Consider the following 16,663-nt stretch of genomic DNA (forward strand, 5'->3'; position numbering starts at 1 on the left):
TGAAGTCTGCAGCGTTGGCTTCTCACCATGGTGAGAATGAAAGCATGGTGTGTGTGAGAGAGAGAGAGAATAGGGGGTTTGTTAGAAATGGCGCAAATCATTAAATTATTACTACTACTATTTAGGGCTGTAACGGTATGCTAAAATACATTTCGGTTCAGTTTCAAGGAGCGCTCAGTTCGGTTCATTTTCGGTACAAAAAAAGGCCAAAATAAAAACTTACAAAACGTTTATTTTGAACATATGCCAAGTAAACTATACATTTGTATAAAATAAATAAAAGTGACCCATTTGGATGATATTTTAAATAAAAGGCACTCTTTACAATAAATAAACTATACTAACAATAATAAAAATCTTAATAAATACAGTAACAGACAGAACCAGAACAATAAACAGCAACAGACTGTTTACAATCTAACTAATCAAGTTTAAAGTTTTTGGACAAAAAGACCAACTTGTCCACATTTTCTGCCAAAATCACAGATCTAGTTGCAGTGACATTATCTCCAGCGGTGGAGAAAATCCTCTCACTAACAACAGTAGCTGGAACAAAGAGGTAGAGCTTTGATAATGTTGCAGTGTGGCTGTATTTGGCCTCATCATTACTCACAACCTCTTGGACCTGCTCCCACAGGCGGGACAGGACCCTGGAAAAGTTCAGAGTTCACTCATCACAGACTTCTGAGCTGGAGGTGATCTCTGGTGGATTTCCCTGAACAGGAAGACTCAGCTGCTATCTCTGTCCCAGACTGGAAATACAGCACAGAGGTTAAAAAATGAGTTAATAAGATGATAATCTTAAATTTAAAAAAGTTAAATAGATAATAATAAAATAACAATATCTCTTCTTGAACGGTTGTTATGAGGTGGCTGAATTTCTTAATCATCATCATCATCAGGGCTTTAATCTGGTCCAGGGCTTGTTGACAATATCAGTTTTAGCTTTTTCATAAAGTGCTGCTACAACTTTTTGGCTGAAGTGTTGACGTGATGTCGTAGTGGGACTCAGTAACTTTAAAGTCGGTGCATCAACAACAGAAACGTACATCCAGAGCTTTAAAAACTCCTACATCTTGTGTTACTGCTCTGGACCGATCTGAATTCCCTGATAAAGGTTTAAATGCTGCTGTTATCGGTGTTTGCTCCAAGCTGCTAGAAGAGACGTTCACGTTTGGATGGTGTCGTTTCAAGAGCGTTAACAAGTTCAACGTGTTGCTGCTGCAGATCCAATCTCCATGAAACAACGTCGACACACAGCATTGGATTTGTCCACTTGTCTTTTAACAAGAAAGACACAATGTTCCCAAACAGGAGACCACAACGAGAAGCTAGGCTACTAATGCTACGCGTGCTGCAAGACTATAGCGCCATGCTGAAACACGCTTAGGAACTTTAGTTCCGTGGCACATAATCTCTCGTTAATAAAATTTAATGAATGAAAAAATAACCGAAACGAAATGCACGTGGACCGAACCGAACATGCTGTATCAAAACAGTTCAGTACACCCACGTGTACCATTACATCCCTACTACTATTACTATTATGTTCTATACTATTACTAGTAATACAGATAAGATTATTCTGGTGGCCGTATTCTTAAAGCGTTACTCATTTCAAATGTTGGTTATGTGTTAAAGGGATAATCTGGTCATTTTGAAACAGCGCTATCAGTTTTGATTCACATGGTTCATTCTGTGGAAATATTGTGATATCCATGCAGGAAATGCTACAGCTAGCTTCCACCGATTTTGCACCCACTTGAATATAATTGTAAAGGTGCCACACCTGCCTCCACCATCATTTGCTCCACTCTGGGCCCATGAGCAATGCCCTTAACCCCCATTATCTGCTCCCCCGGGTGCCCTAGATAGCAGCTGCTCCACACAGAGGGCTGTGGTAGCTCGGTGGTCTGTGGTTGTGTCAGGAAGGGCATCCAGCGTAAAAACAACGTTGCGTTCACACTAGTCATTCACTTGATATGAATTAAACTCTTATTTCTCCAAACTGAGATGATTTAAAACACTGTCTACAGCAGGTAAGATAATAACTGCTCATAACTTTAACAGAAAACCCAACTTCAGAATGGTGAAGTGTCCATTTAAAGCATTAACTTGAGCTCTGTTAGGTTTTGACCTTTTGTTGTTGTTTTGACGTCTACCTCTTGTCAGTGAGTAATGGGTTCATTTTGTGTAGAGGCCGTTAGTCTTTATGTAACGTGATTAATGTGCACCATTTGTTAAAACAGCCTCATCAGTCATTTACAAATGCCAAACATGATCAGATTTAAGCCTCTCTGGTGTGGGAACTTGCTGTTTTGGTTAAACAACAAAGAATTAAAATATGAGACTGCCTTATGTTTTAAAAATGGTGTCTGTGTCTTCTCTTATATTGTGTGTTGTTGTAAGTTTTTTTTTAGGGTAATTTAAATTTTAATGACCTATTTTGCCCTGAGCTGGCCTCTCGACCTGTGTTTCAGCCCTGAGAGGGGAGACGGTCGTTGCATTAATAGACCTTTGTGTCAGCGATGACTGCTGTTGGTGGGAGCGTGACTCACAATAAAATTCCCCCTCCATCCCTGAACTTGTCACTGGTGACGGGGGGTGAGACTGTGCCTCTGGTCATTGAACTTTTTTCGGCCTGAACCTGCGGCTCTTGCGCTCCTTGGCGTCATTAGACGTTACCACCACCCTCTGGTTAATCCATAAACACAACGGCACAATAGTCTCTTGTTTAGAGATTATCTAAACACCAACAGAAACAGTGTGTTTGGCTGCCTGTCCCTCTGCTGTCCGGGTGATTGGAGCCTGAAGGAAATGGCCGTGGGCACCACAGTAAGTTTGCACAGGCAAGATAAAGCAGAGATAATCTTTGGTGTTGTCTGTGCGCTCTCGTCTCGATGGCAGCCACGCTCGGCGGTATCGCAGTTGTCGGTGCGTGCAGTTGGCAACTGGTGGCGCAGCTTTGAGCCTGTGTTTGCCAGCAGCTGCAGTAATTTGCTGTGTTTGGACAATCTGAATTCCCCTGGTGGGAGGAGAGATAATGGACGGGGTCCACAGCTCTGTTGCTAGGCTTCAAGACCAAATTTGCAATTATATTCAAGGCTTTCAAACCTGCCTTTAGTGTGCAAGTCACTAGATTTGTTTGCTGCCTTCTGTGACGTAACTTTCAAGTTTTGTGCAGATGTTGTGTATTTTGGGGCCAGACGTGCTGCGTTTGATTTAATTGTTTAAACGGTTGATCGATTGGGTTAACCATCCGATCTGTCTGCCATCCTGCGAGAGATCAGATTCTATCTGGAACGTGCCTCGCTCCACTTCAAGCAGGAGCACATAATCCTCTTATGGACTCACTTGTTGTGGTTTGTACTTGGTGAGTGGGGTGTCCCCGCCGCCGTGCATAATCACGACAGAGCGCTGGAGCCACCATCCTGTCCAGATGCTTGGGTTCTGCCCGCCTCCTCCATCTCTGTTTCTGCTCTGCTGGTGTCATTGATCCAAGCTACCAGCTGGTCCTGGGCCGGCCTGATCTCATTTACCCCCAGAGAGGAGCTTGATTGTGGGCAGACAGCCCATTATGGAGATCATGCAGCAGCTCTTCAAGTTACAAATTAGCTTTAGTCTCTCTGCTGGATTCCCATTTTCTTCTTATCTTGCTTTTTTTTTTTTACTTTCCTTTTTGTCCCTTTCTACCCACCCACCTTTTTCTCATCCTGCTCTAAGACCTTGTGACTGTCTCTGTTATGTCCCAGGGGACAGGGCTAACACCATTAGAGGAACCTGTCTGACTAATGCACTTCCTCGGTCTGCCTCTTTGCTTGTTCTTGCCATCTGTGGAGCTGCTCTGCTCGACTCCCCACTTTCTCCTCTGCGATCAATATCCACAGAGTTTAGCTTTGCGCTGCCCTGCTGGTCGTCGCTGCAGGCGGTGGAGCTCAGCCTGGCTGTAGTCGGGCCCTCGCAGTTGCTTTGGGGTGGGGGCTTTGTCTTGTAGTTGGGTTCTGTCTCTGTCCTTTTTGTTTGGGGAGGGCTGATGGAACCTCTCCCCCAGCCTCCCAACAGCATTGTCTAGTTTCTGGGACATACTGAGGCCTCTATCGTTGCTACATATACCTCCCTTGTTCCCTCGTGTCCTTCCTCTCAGTGTGTCTCTGTGCTGCAGGAGGACAGTCAAGGCCGACTGTACGAGATTAGCATCTCTCTTTGTCCAGGGTTAACGAGCTCTGTCATGTGTTAATCTGTGCGTCCCCACAGGCCGAGTTTCTGTGAGTCTGCCCACATGTGATGCACAGAAATGCATTGTTTATGTGTGTGTTGTGTGCATCAGTTGTTTTTATAAGAACACAGGGAATATAAACGTTAGCATGAACTATAACCACAAACGCTGTAAACCTTTTCTTTGGCTCAGGTCGCGTCTTGAGGATGTTGTAAGGTTTCAGTGAGGCTCCTCTGGATTATTACCAGCCTCTCTGGTCACATGTCGCAGTGATCCAGGTGACGGTCTCACAATCCGCTGCTCGCTCTCACGCTCCCAAGTAGTGAAGTAAACAAATAAAGATCATTCCTCCCTCCCAGCACGGCCTTTTGTTTTGTACCGAGCAGCACATCAGTCCACAGAACCACTGGTAGTCAACTCGGTGTGATTACCTGTGCCGCACTTCATGGAGGGCTTCACTTCACAACCAGCAGAAGAGGATGTCATTTGTAGAGACCCTGCTTCTTGTAGTTGATCATTTATATCAGTTTTACTGCCTGTGCGGTAGCTTTACACTTTATTCTTCCTCTTCCTGCTCACTCATCCAGCCATAGTTTATTGAGCAGAGGGCGGGAGGTTTTGTTGCAGGTTGTTTGTGCGCAGCACCGAGGTGGACTCATGACCTCAGCTCGGGTAATGTTTGGGAAATGTGTTGGCTGTGATCACTGTGAAGCTGAGACGGAAGCTCTAAACACCCAGCTGGACTGAGCTGGGTGTTGGTCATGTTGCTTTGTGTTGAAGATGAGTTTGAGGCGAAGCTAACACAAGTATCAGAGGGATACACGCGCAGGCTTTAATGCTTCATTGAGTTTTTAAATAGCGCCAAACAATGGCGTCGAGAAATCTGATTTATTAAAAAGGATGAACTTAGTACTTTATATGGGAAGAATGTTGTAATGCAGCTGTTTGTTGCTGAAGTTGTGCCAATATTTGACTGAGTAAATGAAAAATTCTGCCATGGAGCGTAGCTAATGCACATGTTTACTTCCTCAGCATAAATTTGTATCCAGTTCTGGTTCTTATACGACTTCTTCATGTACTGCTTTTATTGTGCAGCTGCAGTTAAAACCTTGATTTTTCATTTATTTTTCTGTACATTGTCTTGTGGATACTTGAAGTCATTTTTACACTGCTGCACCCATAGACCTGTTATCTCAAACATTTGGCCTTCAATGCAAACTGAATTTGTTTATGCGCATGCAGTCCAGACTCAGTGACTCTGCAGTGTTTGTATTTAGCTCCAAGCTGCACTGATGGAAACACAGCAGTTGGGTGAACACATTAAGTTTTCAATCATGATGCAGACCAGGGCCTAGTTTCCTTCTTTACAGAAACACCTGTTAAAAGGGCAAATTGTCTCGCACGGAGCTATAAAATTGAAGAAAATAGTTGATTTCATTTTTATTGGTAGACATCTGGTGAGGCTAATTTTCACAGCTCAGTCATAATAAATATTTTAATGATGAGAGTCGTGCTCATCAGAACCAGCGGTCCAGCACAGCTGCAGGATGAACTGTGATGCCCTTCCTTCTTAAGGCTTGTCCCCAGTTGGGCAGTGGTGCTGACCAATTCAGTGTTTGTTGCTGGTGGTAGCATTTTACTGATAAACATACCTGTACTGGTGATAGAAATGTATTAAATCTGTTTGTTTTATGAAGTGTTCCTATGTCATAATAATCTGTTTAAGACTGTGTTTTTGGTATAAAGGGGGTGTTGAAAATTAACTCCACTGAATTTATATCGTTTAAAAAATTAGAAAAATATCTGACTTCTTGCTACATGGTAGCAGTCCAACTATTCATCTTAAAACAAGTGGCAATTTTATTACATATTTATTTTTAGAATCGGACAACTATCTCAAAGTAAAATTGCAGCTGCACCCGTGAGCACAAAAAAACAATTTATATAAAATACTTTGATTTCTAATTAAGATATGCAGAATAAAATGTTAGTTACAAAAATAAAAATAGTTTAATACAATAAAATAAAACAAGTTGTGTAGAAATATGTATAAAAATATGTTCAGTAGTGTGTTCAGTTTTTGAACTCAGTAATTTTCTACTGTCCAACTTTCTTTAAAATGTTTCAGTTTATGCAAACTTGTGAAAAATGCAACAGGAGGTGTGCTGTAACTGTATTTGTATAAATCTAAAATTTTTTAAATATTTCTACAAGAACTCCAGCTCAGTTCTTCAGCTGCTGATGATTTTAATTGTCCAAATGGCTGCATAATTTTGTTTAAATATCCACGTGTTGTGGAATTGACGGTTTATTAAATAACATTAGCACGAAGCATTAAAATGTTGAAAATAGTTGTTTTAATACAACAATCCACGTTAGTTTTGGCTGCACTGGATTTTGTTCATCCCTTTTCACAGAGCTTGATTTCAAAATGGCCTACCTGCCCCTTAATGAAATATTTTCTTTAAGTTTAATGATTATATTAGGTTATTTTGGTTTTGTTTACACTGTCTTGGGATCACACAAATATCCTTTTCCGAGACTAGAGTTAAATGAGCTCCACTGATCTGACCAGAGAGATAATGACTGAGACGCCTGCCTAACGTTCAGGAGGCTGAAAGGACAATCTGAGGCTCTGTTCCAGCAAGTGGCGTCTTGAATGTGACTTTCTCCTCCTTGCAGGGAGGAGGAGTGATGTATGGACACATTCCACTCTGTTTGGTCATTTTTGGTCCCAGAAAGAAGGAAAAAGTGCGTCAGATCCAGGGCTCTGTTCGTCAGCCCACTTGATGATTGTAAATGACTCGAGCAGCGCTGCAGCTGATGATTGTAGAGGCACGTTTTGAGGTTTTCTTGCATTTTTATACTGTTAAAACGAAATTCAGACGTTACTCGTTGAAAGTATGTGATGTATTTTAAAAATGGCATTCTGTTTTAAGTTTTACCTCAAAGCAAACGGAGACTCTGCTCCCTTAGCAGTCAGAGGAAGGAGTGACTAAACCGAACAGGTCGGCTCAGTGTCAGGTGTTTGCTGCTTGTGGAGACAAAAAGCATGCCCATTAAAGGTCAGAGGTCACCACAGCGTGTTTAAAAAAATGCCTTATCAAAACAGGTCCTCCAACATCCTGTCGTGTCTCCTCTCAAATCTGTTTACAGACGAAACAGGCTGGTCTTGTGTAATTCGCCTAATCTCAGGCTGGTTCAGATCAGCTTAAAGGGAGAGTTGCATTGTTCACTTTTCTTTTTGCATCTTTTCTGGTGTCTCCTCTTCCCCACCCCCACCACCATCAGCACCACCTCCTTCCCCCACAATCCCTCTTCTATTTAGAGTAGGCCCCGGGGAGAGAGGAGGGCTCACAGAATGCATCTGTGTGTGTCTTTGTGCGCACACTTTTGTGAACATAGTCGTCTTTCTCCAAGTAGCAGCTCGTGGACCGTTTGTGGGTTCACGGACGAGCAGCGTCGCTTTACTGTGAGTTGAATAAATCAGCCAGTTTCGTGCTTTTAAAACTGATGGTTGGGTGTGAACACACATCATGGTGCCTGAGCAGATTTGATCATGTTAACATTTAAAACAATCATTACCCACACCGCAGCTAATTAATTTTAATCTGCATCATCAGTAAAAGCTGCCCTAATCTTTAAAAGAAAACTGGTGCCCTTTAAGCAGCATGTCACCTTCTGCAGGCACATCAGTAGATTTTTTTAATGCAGAAATGTATTCCAAATAGCAGAGTGCTGTTTAAATATGCTGATGAGCCTATTATTCAAGAACTGCGTGTTTTAGTGTCTAGACAGGCAGAAACGCTGAGATCCCTCAGAAGAACTGAATGCCTTCCAGTTACTGACTGTACTCTAACAATGTAGCTTTGCTGTGGTACTTTACATCCCAGGGTATGTACCATGGAGAGAGGATACCTTTGTGGAGGAGCTCACCAGGTAGGCTGAGGTTCCTCATCGTTATCTTACTGCTCAAAGCAGTAAAAGCTTATTAACGTTAGTATAAAAGCAGCTGTGATGGAGAAAGTGTAGACAGTCTGTGGAGGCTGTTTTTTTTACTGGAGACACTCATTTTGTTCATCTGATTGGTCAAAACTGTTCCAGCTAGTCGTGTTTGAGCAGCTTTGTTTTGCATTTATTGACGATCGCTGTTCACTGATAGAGGATGGAAGTACTGAACTTTAACCTGTTCGGCTCTGTTATTATTTATTTGGATGTCTGCAGGCTGCAGGGACTATTCTTTATTAACCTCAGATATTGATGGGGCCCGAGATGGTGTAGAGGCAGGGCAGCCGGCTTGGGACCCGAAAGTCCCAGGTTCGATCCCCAGTCACTGCATATCACGTGGTGTCTCTGGGCAGCACACCTCATCCCCAAAATGCCCCCCACCCGGCGCTTTCAATAGCTGCCCACTGCACCACCTGGTGGTGGATGGGTTAAATGCAGAAACTAATTTCGCCATTGTATGGAAACATACAGTGCTGACATTGTGATGACATTATTATTATTATTAAATGCTGTTATATGTGTTCCCAAATTGATACAAATGCATTTGCAACATGCAACACCGTCCATTTGCTAAATAAATGAGGCAGATTGTGAGTTGTGGTTGATAAATGCACTGGTGAAGATTCTCAGTTATCCAGGACATGGTAAATTCAAAAAAGTTCAAGACAAAAAACAACTGGGCTTTATTTGTAACAGAAGACAGTGTGGTGTTCCAGTTACAAAGCTGAGCTAAGCTAGACATATGCAGATTACCCTATCAATTTTCACAGTAGGGGTTCATTAGGGCCTTTGTTCTGACACACAGTGGAGCCACTCGGTCACATGGATGAAATTCCTTATACGTAGGAGTGAAAATGACGTTATCAGGCCTAAAGTTGCATTATGTTTTAGAAAGTTGAAATCTGAGACCTCCTCGACTGTTTAAAGTCGGTGTCTTTTGTTTTACTTAAATGGCTTCCTTCACACCCACCACCACTAAACCATCTGTCTTCTCGGGTCCAAAATGTGAACATGTTGGTCCTCAGATGAATCTCCCTTATCCTTGAGGTGTAGGTGAACCGCAGAGTCTTGTCCTGAAGATAAATGGGCTCCCTGATCAGTCTCCTGGCCGATCCTGCTCTTTAACAACAGCTTTTGTTGTTTGAACGTCTCAGTATTTGTGTGGGATTTCTTTGCGCTCTGTTACCGTTTAGCTCATCGTTGAAGCTTGCAGGGAATTTGGAGTGGGACGCCGCTTGTAAGCTCATGACCTGCTCACATTGTGGAGGCCAACAAACACGCTTTTGTAAAGTCAACAATCAGAACACAAAGGGAGGAAATTGCATATTAGCAATCAAAAAAATCAACCGGACCTACACACAGGATGAGACTTTACTTCTTTTCATAATACTGTTGTATTCTTCACATGAATTTTCAGCTTTTATTGGACTTATAGTGCTGACATCATTACATTTGAATTAGTAGTTTGGGCTTAAAAAAACAACAACAAAAAAAGCAAAAATAAGTCATAGCTAATAGTTATTTGCCTCATCATCTGTGACACGTTTTAACTGATGTGTTCTACTTTTAGAGTTACTAATATTAGAGAAATGTAAGACCTTGTTCTACAGCAGAACTTGAATTATGACCATTACAACCTGTCAAAATCAGCCTCTTTAATATTCTTTGCTCTCACTGAGTTGAACTGAGTTCACCAGGTAAAGTCCTAAACTTTATTTAGGAGACCCTGTTCCCCTGCAACTCCACACTTCCAACATGTTTTGCTTTTTCTTCTTCTTCTTTCATTTATGTTGGCAGTATATTTACACTATAGTTTGGATATGTTTCTCTTTTTATGCACGTGTGTACTCAGAAGGAGAGTTCTGTTAGTGCTGAACACAGGTCACCTTCTGTTAGCTCCATGTTATTTATTTACATTTAACTGCCCGGTTCTGACTTTCAGAGACTGGGTTGGCTTATTTTACTAACATATTCTTGGGTTTAATAACTTGAGGCATGGCTCAAACGAATCAGTCTAAATGTTCATTCAAACATCTTTTCATCTGCTAATTTAAAGAGCAAAGATGGCTGACTGGAAGTTGGGTTAAAGTCCCTGGTGTGGCTGATGTCACAGTTAGTTCATGTTTCACGTTTTGTCTCAGGTTCTTTGGTGTTTTTAGTAGGGATGGCCATGTTAGACAAAAATAATATACAAATGTAATTGTTCCAGCTTTTATTTGCACAGCTCCTACACGGTGCACACACAAAGTACAGTGTCAACTATTTATGCATGTTTATTTGAACTTTTAATGAAAATATGATATTTATTGTAGTATTTTATAGGATGAGGGTGATGCTGTTTGAAACATCTATTCATCAGGTTTATCTTGACAATAACTGATGTTAGTTACTGCCCGTTTTGATGTTTTTGTTTGTAAAATATCTGTTTGATTAAATTTGGGCTGGTAGATTCTGATGGTACAATAACCTTGAGCAATAAAAATACACTTTCACAAGATTACAATAATAATAAAACAAAATTAAAAATAAAGCTTACAAAACTTATTTGCTTAAAAATTGCTATTATTATTTACTTTACTGTCTAAATATTATATTGCACAATAATGATAATTTTATAGGTATGATAGTATAATAGTACTAAATATAATATTTATATTTGTTTTTAATGTAGATAAAAATAAGGAGACATGTTGAGTCAATGTTTAAAATCTGTGTCGGCATTTTTCTGAACTCAGGACAGATTTTAAAGCAACTTTTGATGAAAAAAAATCTTGTAATGTTTTTATTTATGATGTTAGTTAAGGTCAAAGTTGAAATATTAACAGTCACAAGTAGTGAGAATAAATTAAAAGCCTAAATTGAAAAGAATATGCAGTAGGATCAGCTAACACACCGAAGTCAACAAGCTGTTTTATATTTATAACTCTAACGTGATTGTGTCTCTATCAATTTATTGTCATCTGCATCACATGTGGTACATGAGGTGGAACAAAATTGTGCACTCAGGGTCCCAGTTACATCCAACAAAAGCAACAATATAAATTACAAAAATAAAACAGTATACAAGGATCTTAGATATAAGCTAAACAATTGTTATATTTGATGTATTACTACATCTCTGCTGCTCTGCTCCTCATACAGAAATGTTGAGTTTTACCAGCTGATGTTTAATAATCAGCTGATTATTAGCCTGTTAGAGAGCTGTAGTAGCTGTACATGTTCAACCTGCTAACATGCTAACTGGTGTAGCCTGTAGCAAATGCTTGTTTCAAAACGACAAATATTGAACACTGTAATGGTTATTCAATACTAATTAACTGTTTCTAGTTTTTAGATTACTCCTTTTATTTTTAGATTTTTTTTAAATAATTGATCTATGAAATGGTAAACATTATAGACTAAGTATTTTTAAATGCAGGGTGCTTCTATTTCCTGAAGTCACGCAGCCACGTCACTTAACTACATCAAACCGCTGTTCTCTGATAAATTTTTATTTTAATCAAGAATTTTTGGTGTCATTGCAAAATGTGAAAATTGTGGTCATTTGGTTTGATGCACTTGTTTAGTTTAGAGCTTAATTTAGCTGAAAATCCATCTGTTTCAAATCACGTTATGTCTCTGCTCAGCCGCAGCCCGCTGTCCCTCACGGGGTGAAAATACCAGCTTGTGTTTTACCTCCAAGGCCAAACAAGTTCCCAGACTCCGAGTGGCTTCAGAATATCTCAAACTAAAGTTTAGTGTAGAGTAAATGTTTAAATAATGTTTTATGGCCCATTTATATCAACTGTTATAAGATAAAAGTATAAGAAAGCACAGCTGTTCACATTTTATTATGTCACATGAGTAGATATTGACCCAAACTTCATGATAGGACATTTTATTATAATTTTTGTTGATTTGGTCTTTTAAACTAGCTGACGTGTATAAACGTTGGATGGATCCCAGTCTTCTCCAGTTTTTGTGAAGAATAAACATAAACGTGGATTCTTGTAAGGTTTGTAGCCTGTTTCTGCTCCTCACTGACTGATGGTCCTGTTTGAGGGGCACCAGAGAGAAGTGCAGTCTCACAGCTGTCTGGAGACCTGCAGAGAAACAGAAAAGTTCCTCTGGCTACAGAAATGCAGTCAAGATTTATTGCTCTCACTCACACACATGCACACATCAGCAGCGTTTGGTATTTAGGAGAAGAGCAGAGAAATGAGCAGTCAGGCTGCTCACGTTAGTCTGCTGTGGGAAGATCAGGAGCCAAACAGTTTTAAAGAGGGAGCAGGGACATGGTTTTATTTCCTGTTTTACTTTGTGGTTCAGTTAGGTCATGGTGTTGATAACTTCACAGGGGTTCCAGTCCAACATGGTGTTTATATGAATTACAAACAGAATCACGTAGAAATGTACAAATAAAAATGTAATAGATTGCATATGTGCCACTGGTTTTGTGTCTTTCCCTCACTCACCAATGCATAAACTTGGAAGCAGCCTCGTTCAGAGATAGACCAATTAATTAGGGATGCACGATATTGGATTTTTGGCCGATATGTTAAAACTTATTTGGTCGATAACCAATACCGATATTTTATATACGTTCCTTTGTCAGAACATATTCCTCTTATTTAGGCTTATTTGCTACAAAAATTGTGTAACAGCTGTAGAGCTGGTGACATATATTCAGTAACAGTCATATGATATGCATAACACTTCAACTTATATTAAATGAAAAGTGTTAAATGTTATTTATTAGCATTAGTCACCTGCGATGCTGTCTCACTTGTGGAGGTTTGTTCCAGGTTCCTATAGCTGCAGTGTGGGATCCTCTGCACTCTTGTGCATGAAGGACAGACTTTTTAAGATCAAAGTTTTTGTCTATCCATTGTGCCGTAAGACTAATCATGCTAACGTGGCTAACACGACGTCCAGATATTTGTGGTAAAACTCACTCAAGTGCTATCGGCTATTAGCTTCTCAATGACGTCGGTAATGACGGCTTATAACTCGGGTAAGGCTACGTCGGAAAAATATTTCCGACTGGGGACGATATAGCGAGGCTCGACGTAGTCCATAAATCTTCGGAATCTGACATCCTCACCAACGAAAAATAAAACTTCCACATGGCTGACATTTTGAATTTTCCTCTCCGCTGTGAGATCAGGTAGGCGCACGTGACGTCATCACGTTGTGCTGCCGCTGCTGGCATCTTTGTCATTGGGTTTTCTTACAAAAACAGCGTTTTTATATCGGTGAGTTATTTTGATGGAATGGCCGATGTCCGATATTGAACTTGGCGCTAATATTGTCCGATACCATGCCGCTAATATCGTGCATCCCTACAATTAATGTGTTGATATTTGCCACTTTTACAACGATCAGCAGTAGGCCATGCCTGTGCCTATTTAACTATTACCAAGTAGGAAGATAGAGCTGCAGCCGCAGCTACAACCAGCTCCCGTTAGCCCACAGTGATGGTTTGAGACTTGCTTTCTACTCTGTAACTCTCTCTGTCTGTCTTAGTGGGAGAGAAACAAGTGGGCAGTTACCATGGTGACTGTAATGAGCCTCAGACAGCAGCTTTAATATTTCCCTTTAATTTTGTTCACTTTACAATTTTATATAGATTATATATCAAATGAACACATTTTATCAGCTTAGATTATTACAAAATAAAAGTTCACAATTACTGTTGGGCAAAACTGAAATGCCTTTAAGTAAAACATAAATTCTGTATATTTAGACCAATTTTCCAGTTGTACTTTTACTTTCTCTGCTTGTCCCCTTCTCATGGAAGCACTGATGAGCTGTTAGATAATTAAAGCAACTGTTCGCATTTTGCAAACCCCTTGTGACTCATGAGTCACTTTTAGCAGCGACCCGTCAGTGTTTTGGGTATCAGCTTGTTGCACTCGCTGTCCGGATCTGCTCCTATGTGCTGTTTGGGATCCACTGGTCTCTGTTTCCTAAGTTGTGTTCGTTCCCCCTTCTGGCTCTCCTCAGCTGCTCCAGCCATCTGCGCAATGGCAAACAGAGAACAGAGGAATAGATGCAAAGCCGGAGCAGTGGGGGAGGAAGGACACCCGGGCGCGAGAATGATTAGGAGACAGGGAGGATCAGTTAAGAATGAAAAGGTCTTTAGATGCGTAAGGTTTGGTCTGGAGGACGAGTTGTGGCTTAAAAGGAGGACAGGAGCGTGACGGTGAAGTGTCCGCAGGAACCGTTGCCAAGATGCGTGAAGACGACGTCTGTCCTCTCCTACAAATAGAAGTGTGAGTCGGTGCAGAGGTTCAGGACAGTGGAAAACTGGAATGATTCGTGTTGTCTGGGTTTTAAAGTGGGCCCAGTAAACAGCAGCCAGCAGTGAGCTCATTTTACGTCTTTTTTCTTTCTCGTCTCGATGCGTTGTTACTCTTCTCGTTCTGTTCCCATGCTCCACGGGCCAAACCTCTTCCTCTGGGTTGAGTATTTGTCTCAACACTTGGCTTCCTGCACAGCCGGGTACGCAGTTTGTTTGTAAGCTTCGACAGGCCAGTTTCCTGTCACCCCCCGGCCCCCACCCCTATAGTTCTGTATGTTTTAGTTAAAGCAGCTGACGTAACTGAAGCTGTTACCTAATATCAGTGGGGTCGATGTGCGGCCTCTGCAGTTACAGATTTATCAGGTCTTTGGCGCTCCATGTCCTAAACGCTGTATACAGTCTCATTTGTCCTCACTGTTCTTACAGCCCGTCTTCCTTTTTGGGGTTACTGGGTTCGTTGTACACAGCTTGACCCAGTTTGGAAACACATCTGAGCCTTTCTCGCACCTCATCCTACTTTTCAGTTCACAACCACTTCCATCTAATAGTTGGAAAAGGCCATGTTGAATTTTTTTGTTCGTTGAACAGTTGTGTCCTGATGCTGTATTACAGGTGACCTTTACGTTTGCCTCTGTTCTACTTAAACGATATTTTTGTACCACGTTTTGTATACTATCCCAGAAAACTAGTCTTCCACACTAATGCGTTTGATCTCATCAGGAAAGAAAACGCAACCCGCAGCAGAGACTCAGGCCAAGTGTGTCACTGAGCTTTTAAACGTCACACAGGGGAGGGTGTTCACAGCTGGCACACTTTATTCTTTTTCTTCTTTTGGCTGCTCCCTTCCTCAGGAGTCACCACAGTGAACAAACTCGCATGAAGATTTGACAGTGGTTATTTATTTATTTAGTTATTTTTGTGCTGGCTGCTCTTCCAATCCTGACCACAGACCACTGAGCTACCACAGCCCTGTGTGTGGAGCAGAGAGCTGCTATCTAGGGCACCCGGGGGAGCACATGGTGGGGGGTTAAGGACTTTGCTCAAGGGCCCAGAGTGGGGTAAACGAGGGTGGGAGACAGGAGTGGGTGCTTCACCTTTCTCACCCACATTTTGATGTTGTCGGTCCGGGGGGTCGAGCTGGTGACCTTCCAATCATAGACTTGCCTTCTCTAACCTCTGCGCCACCGCTCCCTGGCAGAAACATTAATGTCGATAATTTGTATAATGAGCTGGTTCAGGTGGAGAATGTCCCTCTCTACTTCCTCTGGCCTCCTAAAATACTGTACTATCGAAAGATTTCACTCCAGTCGTAACTCTTGGAGCTGCTATTTAAATGTGCTCATCTGCCACACAGCTGTCACACAGCACCACATGTTTAGTTTTAGTTTTGTTTTCCCAAAAGGGACAAAAAACTAAATTAATTAAAATATATATACATTCAAATGGTTTACATTTGACTTTTAGTTGATAAGTGGGATTATTTTTTATTGAATACTTTTTTTAAAGTGTATCCATCCATCCATCCATTTTCTTTTACCCGCTTCTTCCTTTTCGGGTCACAGGGGTCACTGGTGCCCATATCCAGCAGTCACTGTGTGAAAGGTGGGGGACACCTGGACAGGTCTCCAGTCCATCACAAGGACACATAGAGACAAACGAGACAAACAACCATTCACTCTCTCACTCACACCTAGAGCCAATTTAGAGTTACTAATCAGCCTAATATGAATGTTTTTGGTCTGTGGGAGGAAACTGGAGAATAGAAGAAGAAAGACATTTGATATCTGTAGCATCAGCTCTTTTTTTGGGTGTTTTGGGAACTGTGAAGGCATCTCTTCCTGTTTTGGTTTATTTTAGGATTTCAGTCTTCTTAACCCTTCCTAAAACGAGCTCTAGCCCTCAGAAGGTGGCTTCATATGGATGTATGACATGTTTGATGTTTCTGGCATCAAATTACAAACAAGCATGTATAGATTTTGAATTCTTAATTCATCATTTGTTACAGTGTCTTTGTTGTCTCAATCTGATAAATACAAGAAGTTTTCTGTTTCTCCTCACATACATTCAGTGACTTTAGGATGCTTCATTTTTGTATTTCTGCAAACATTCAATCAGCTGAAATCTTCAGATACAGTGTTACGTAATCTCTGTGTGTG

The 16,663-nt window shown here is 41.2% G+C and overlaps 1 protein-coding gene across 1 annotated transcript in view; it reads left to right on the top strand.

Moving 5' to 3' along the window:
• Positions 1-16,663, top strand: part of wu:fb95e10 (mucin-5AC) — a 36,164-nt gene that overhangs the window by 3,197 nt on the left and 16,304 nt on the right. The gene's annotated exons all lie outside the window — the stretch shown is intronic.

This window comes from Nematolebias whitei, chromosome 15, assembly GCF_014905685.2.
Source record: "Nematolebias whitei isolate Nwh7 chromosome 15, NemWhi1, whole genome shotgun sequence".
NCBI classification, from domain to species: domain Eukaryota; kingdom Metazoa; phylum Chordata; class Actinopteri; order Cyprinodontiformes; family Rivulidae; genus Nematolebias; species Nematolebias whitei.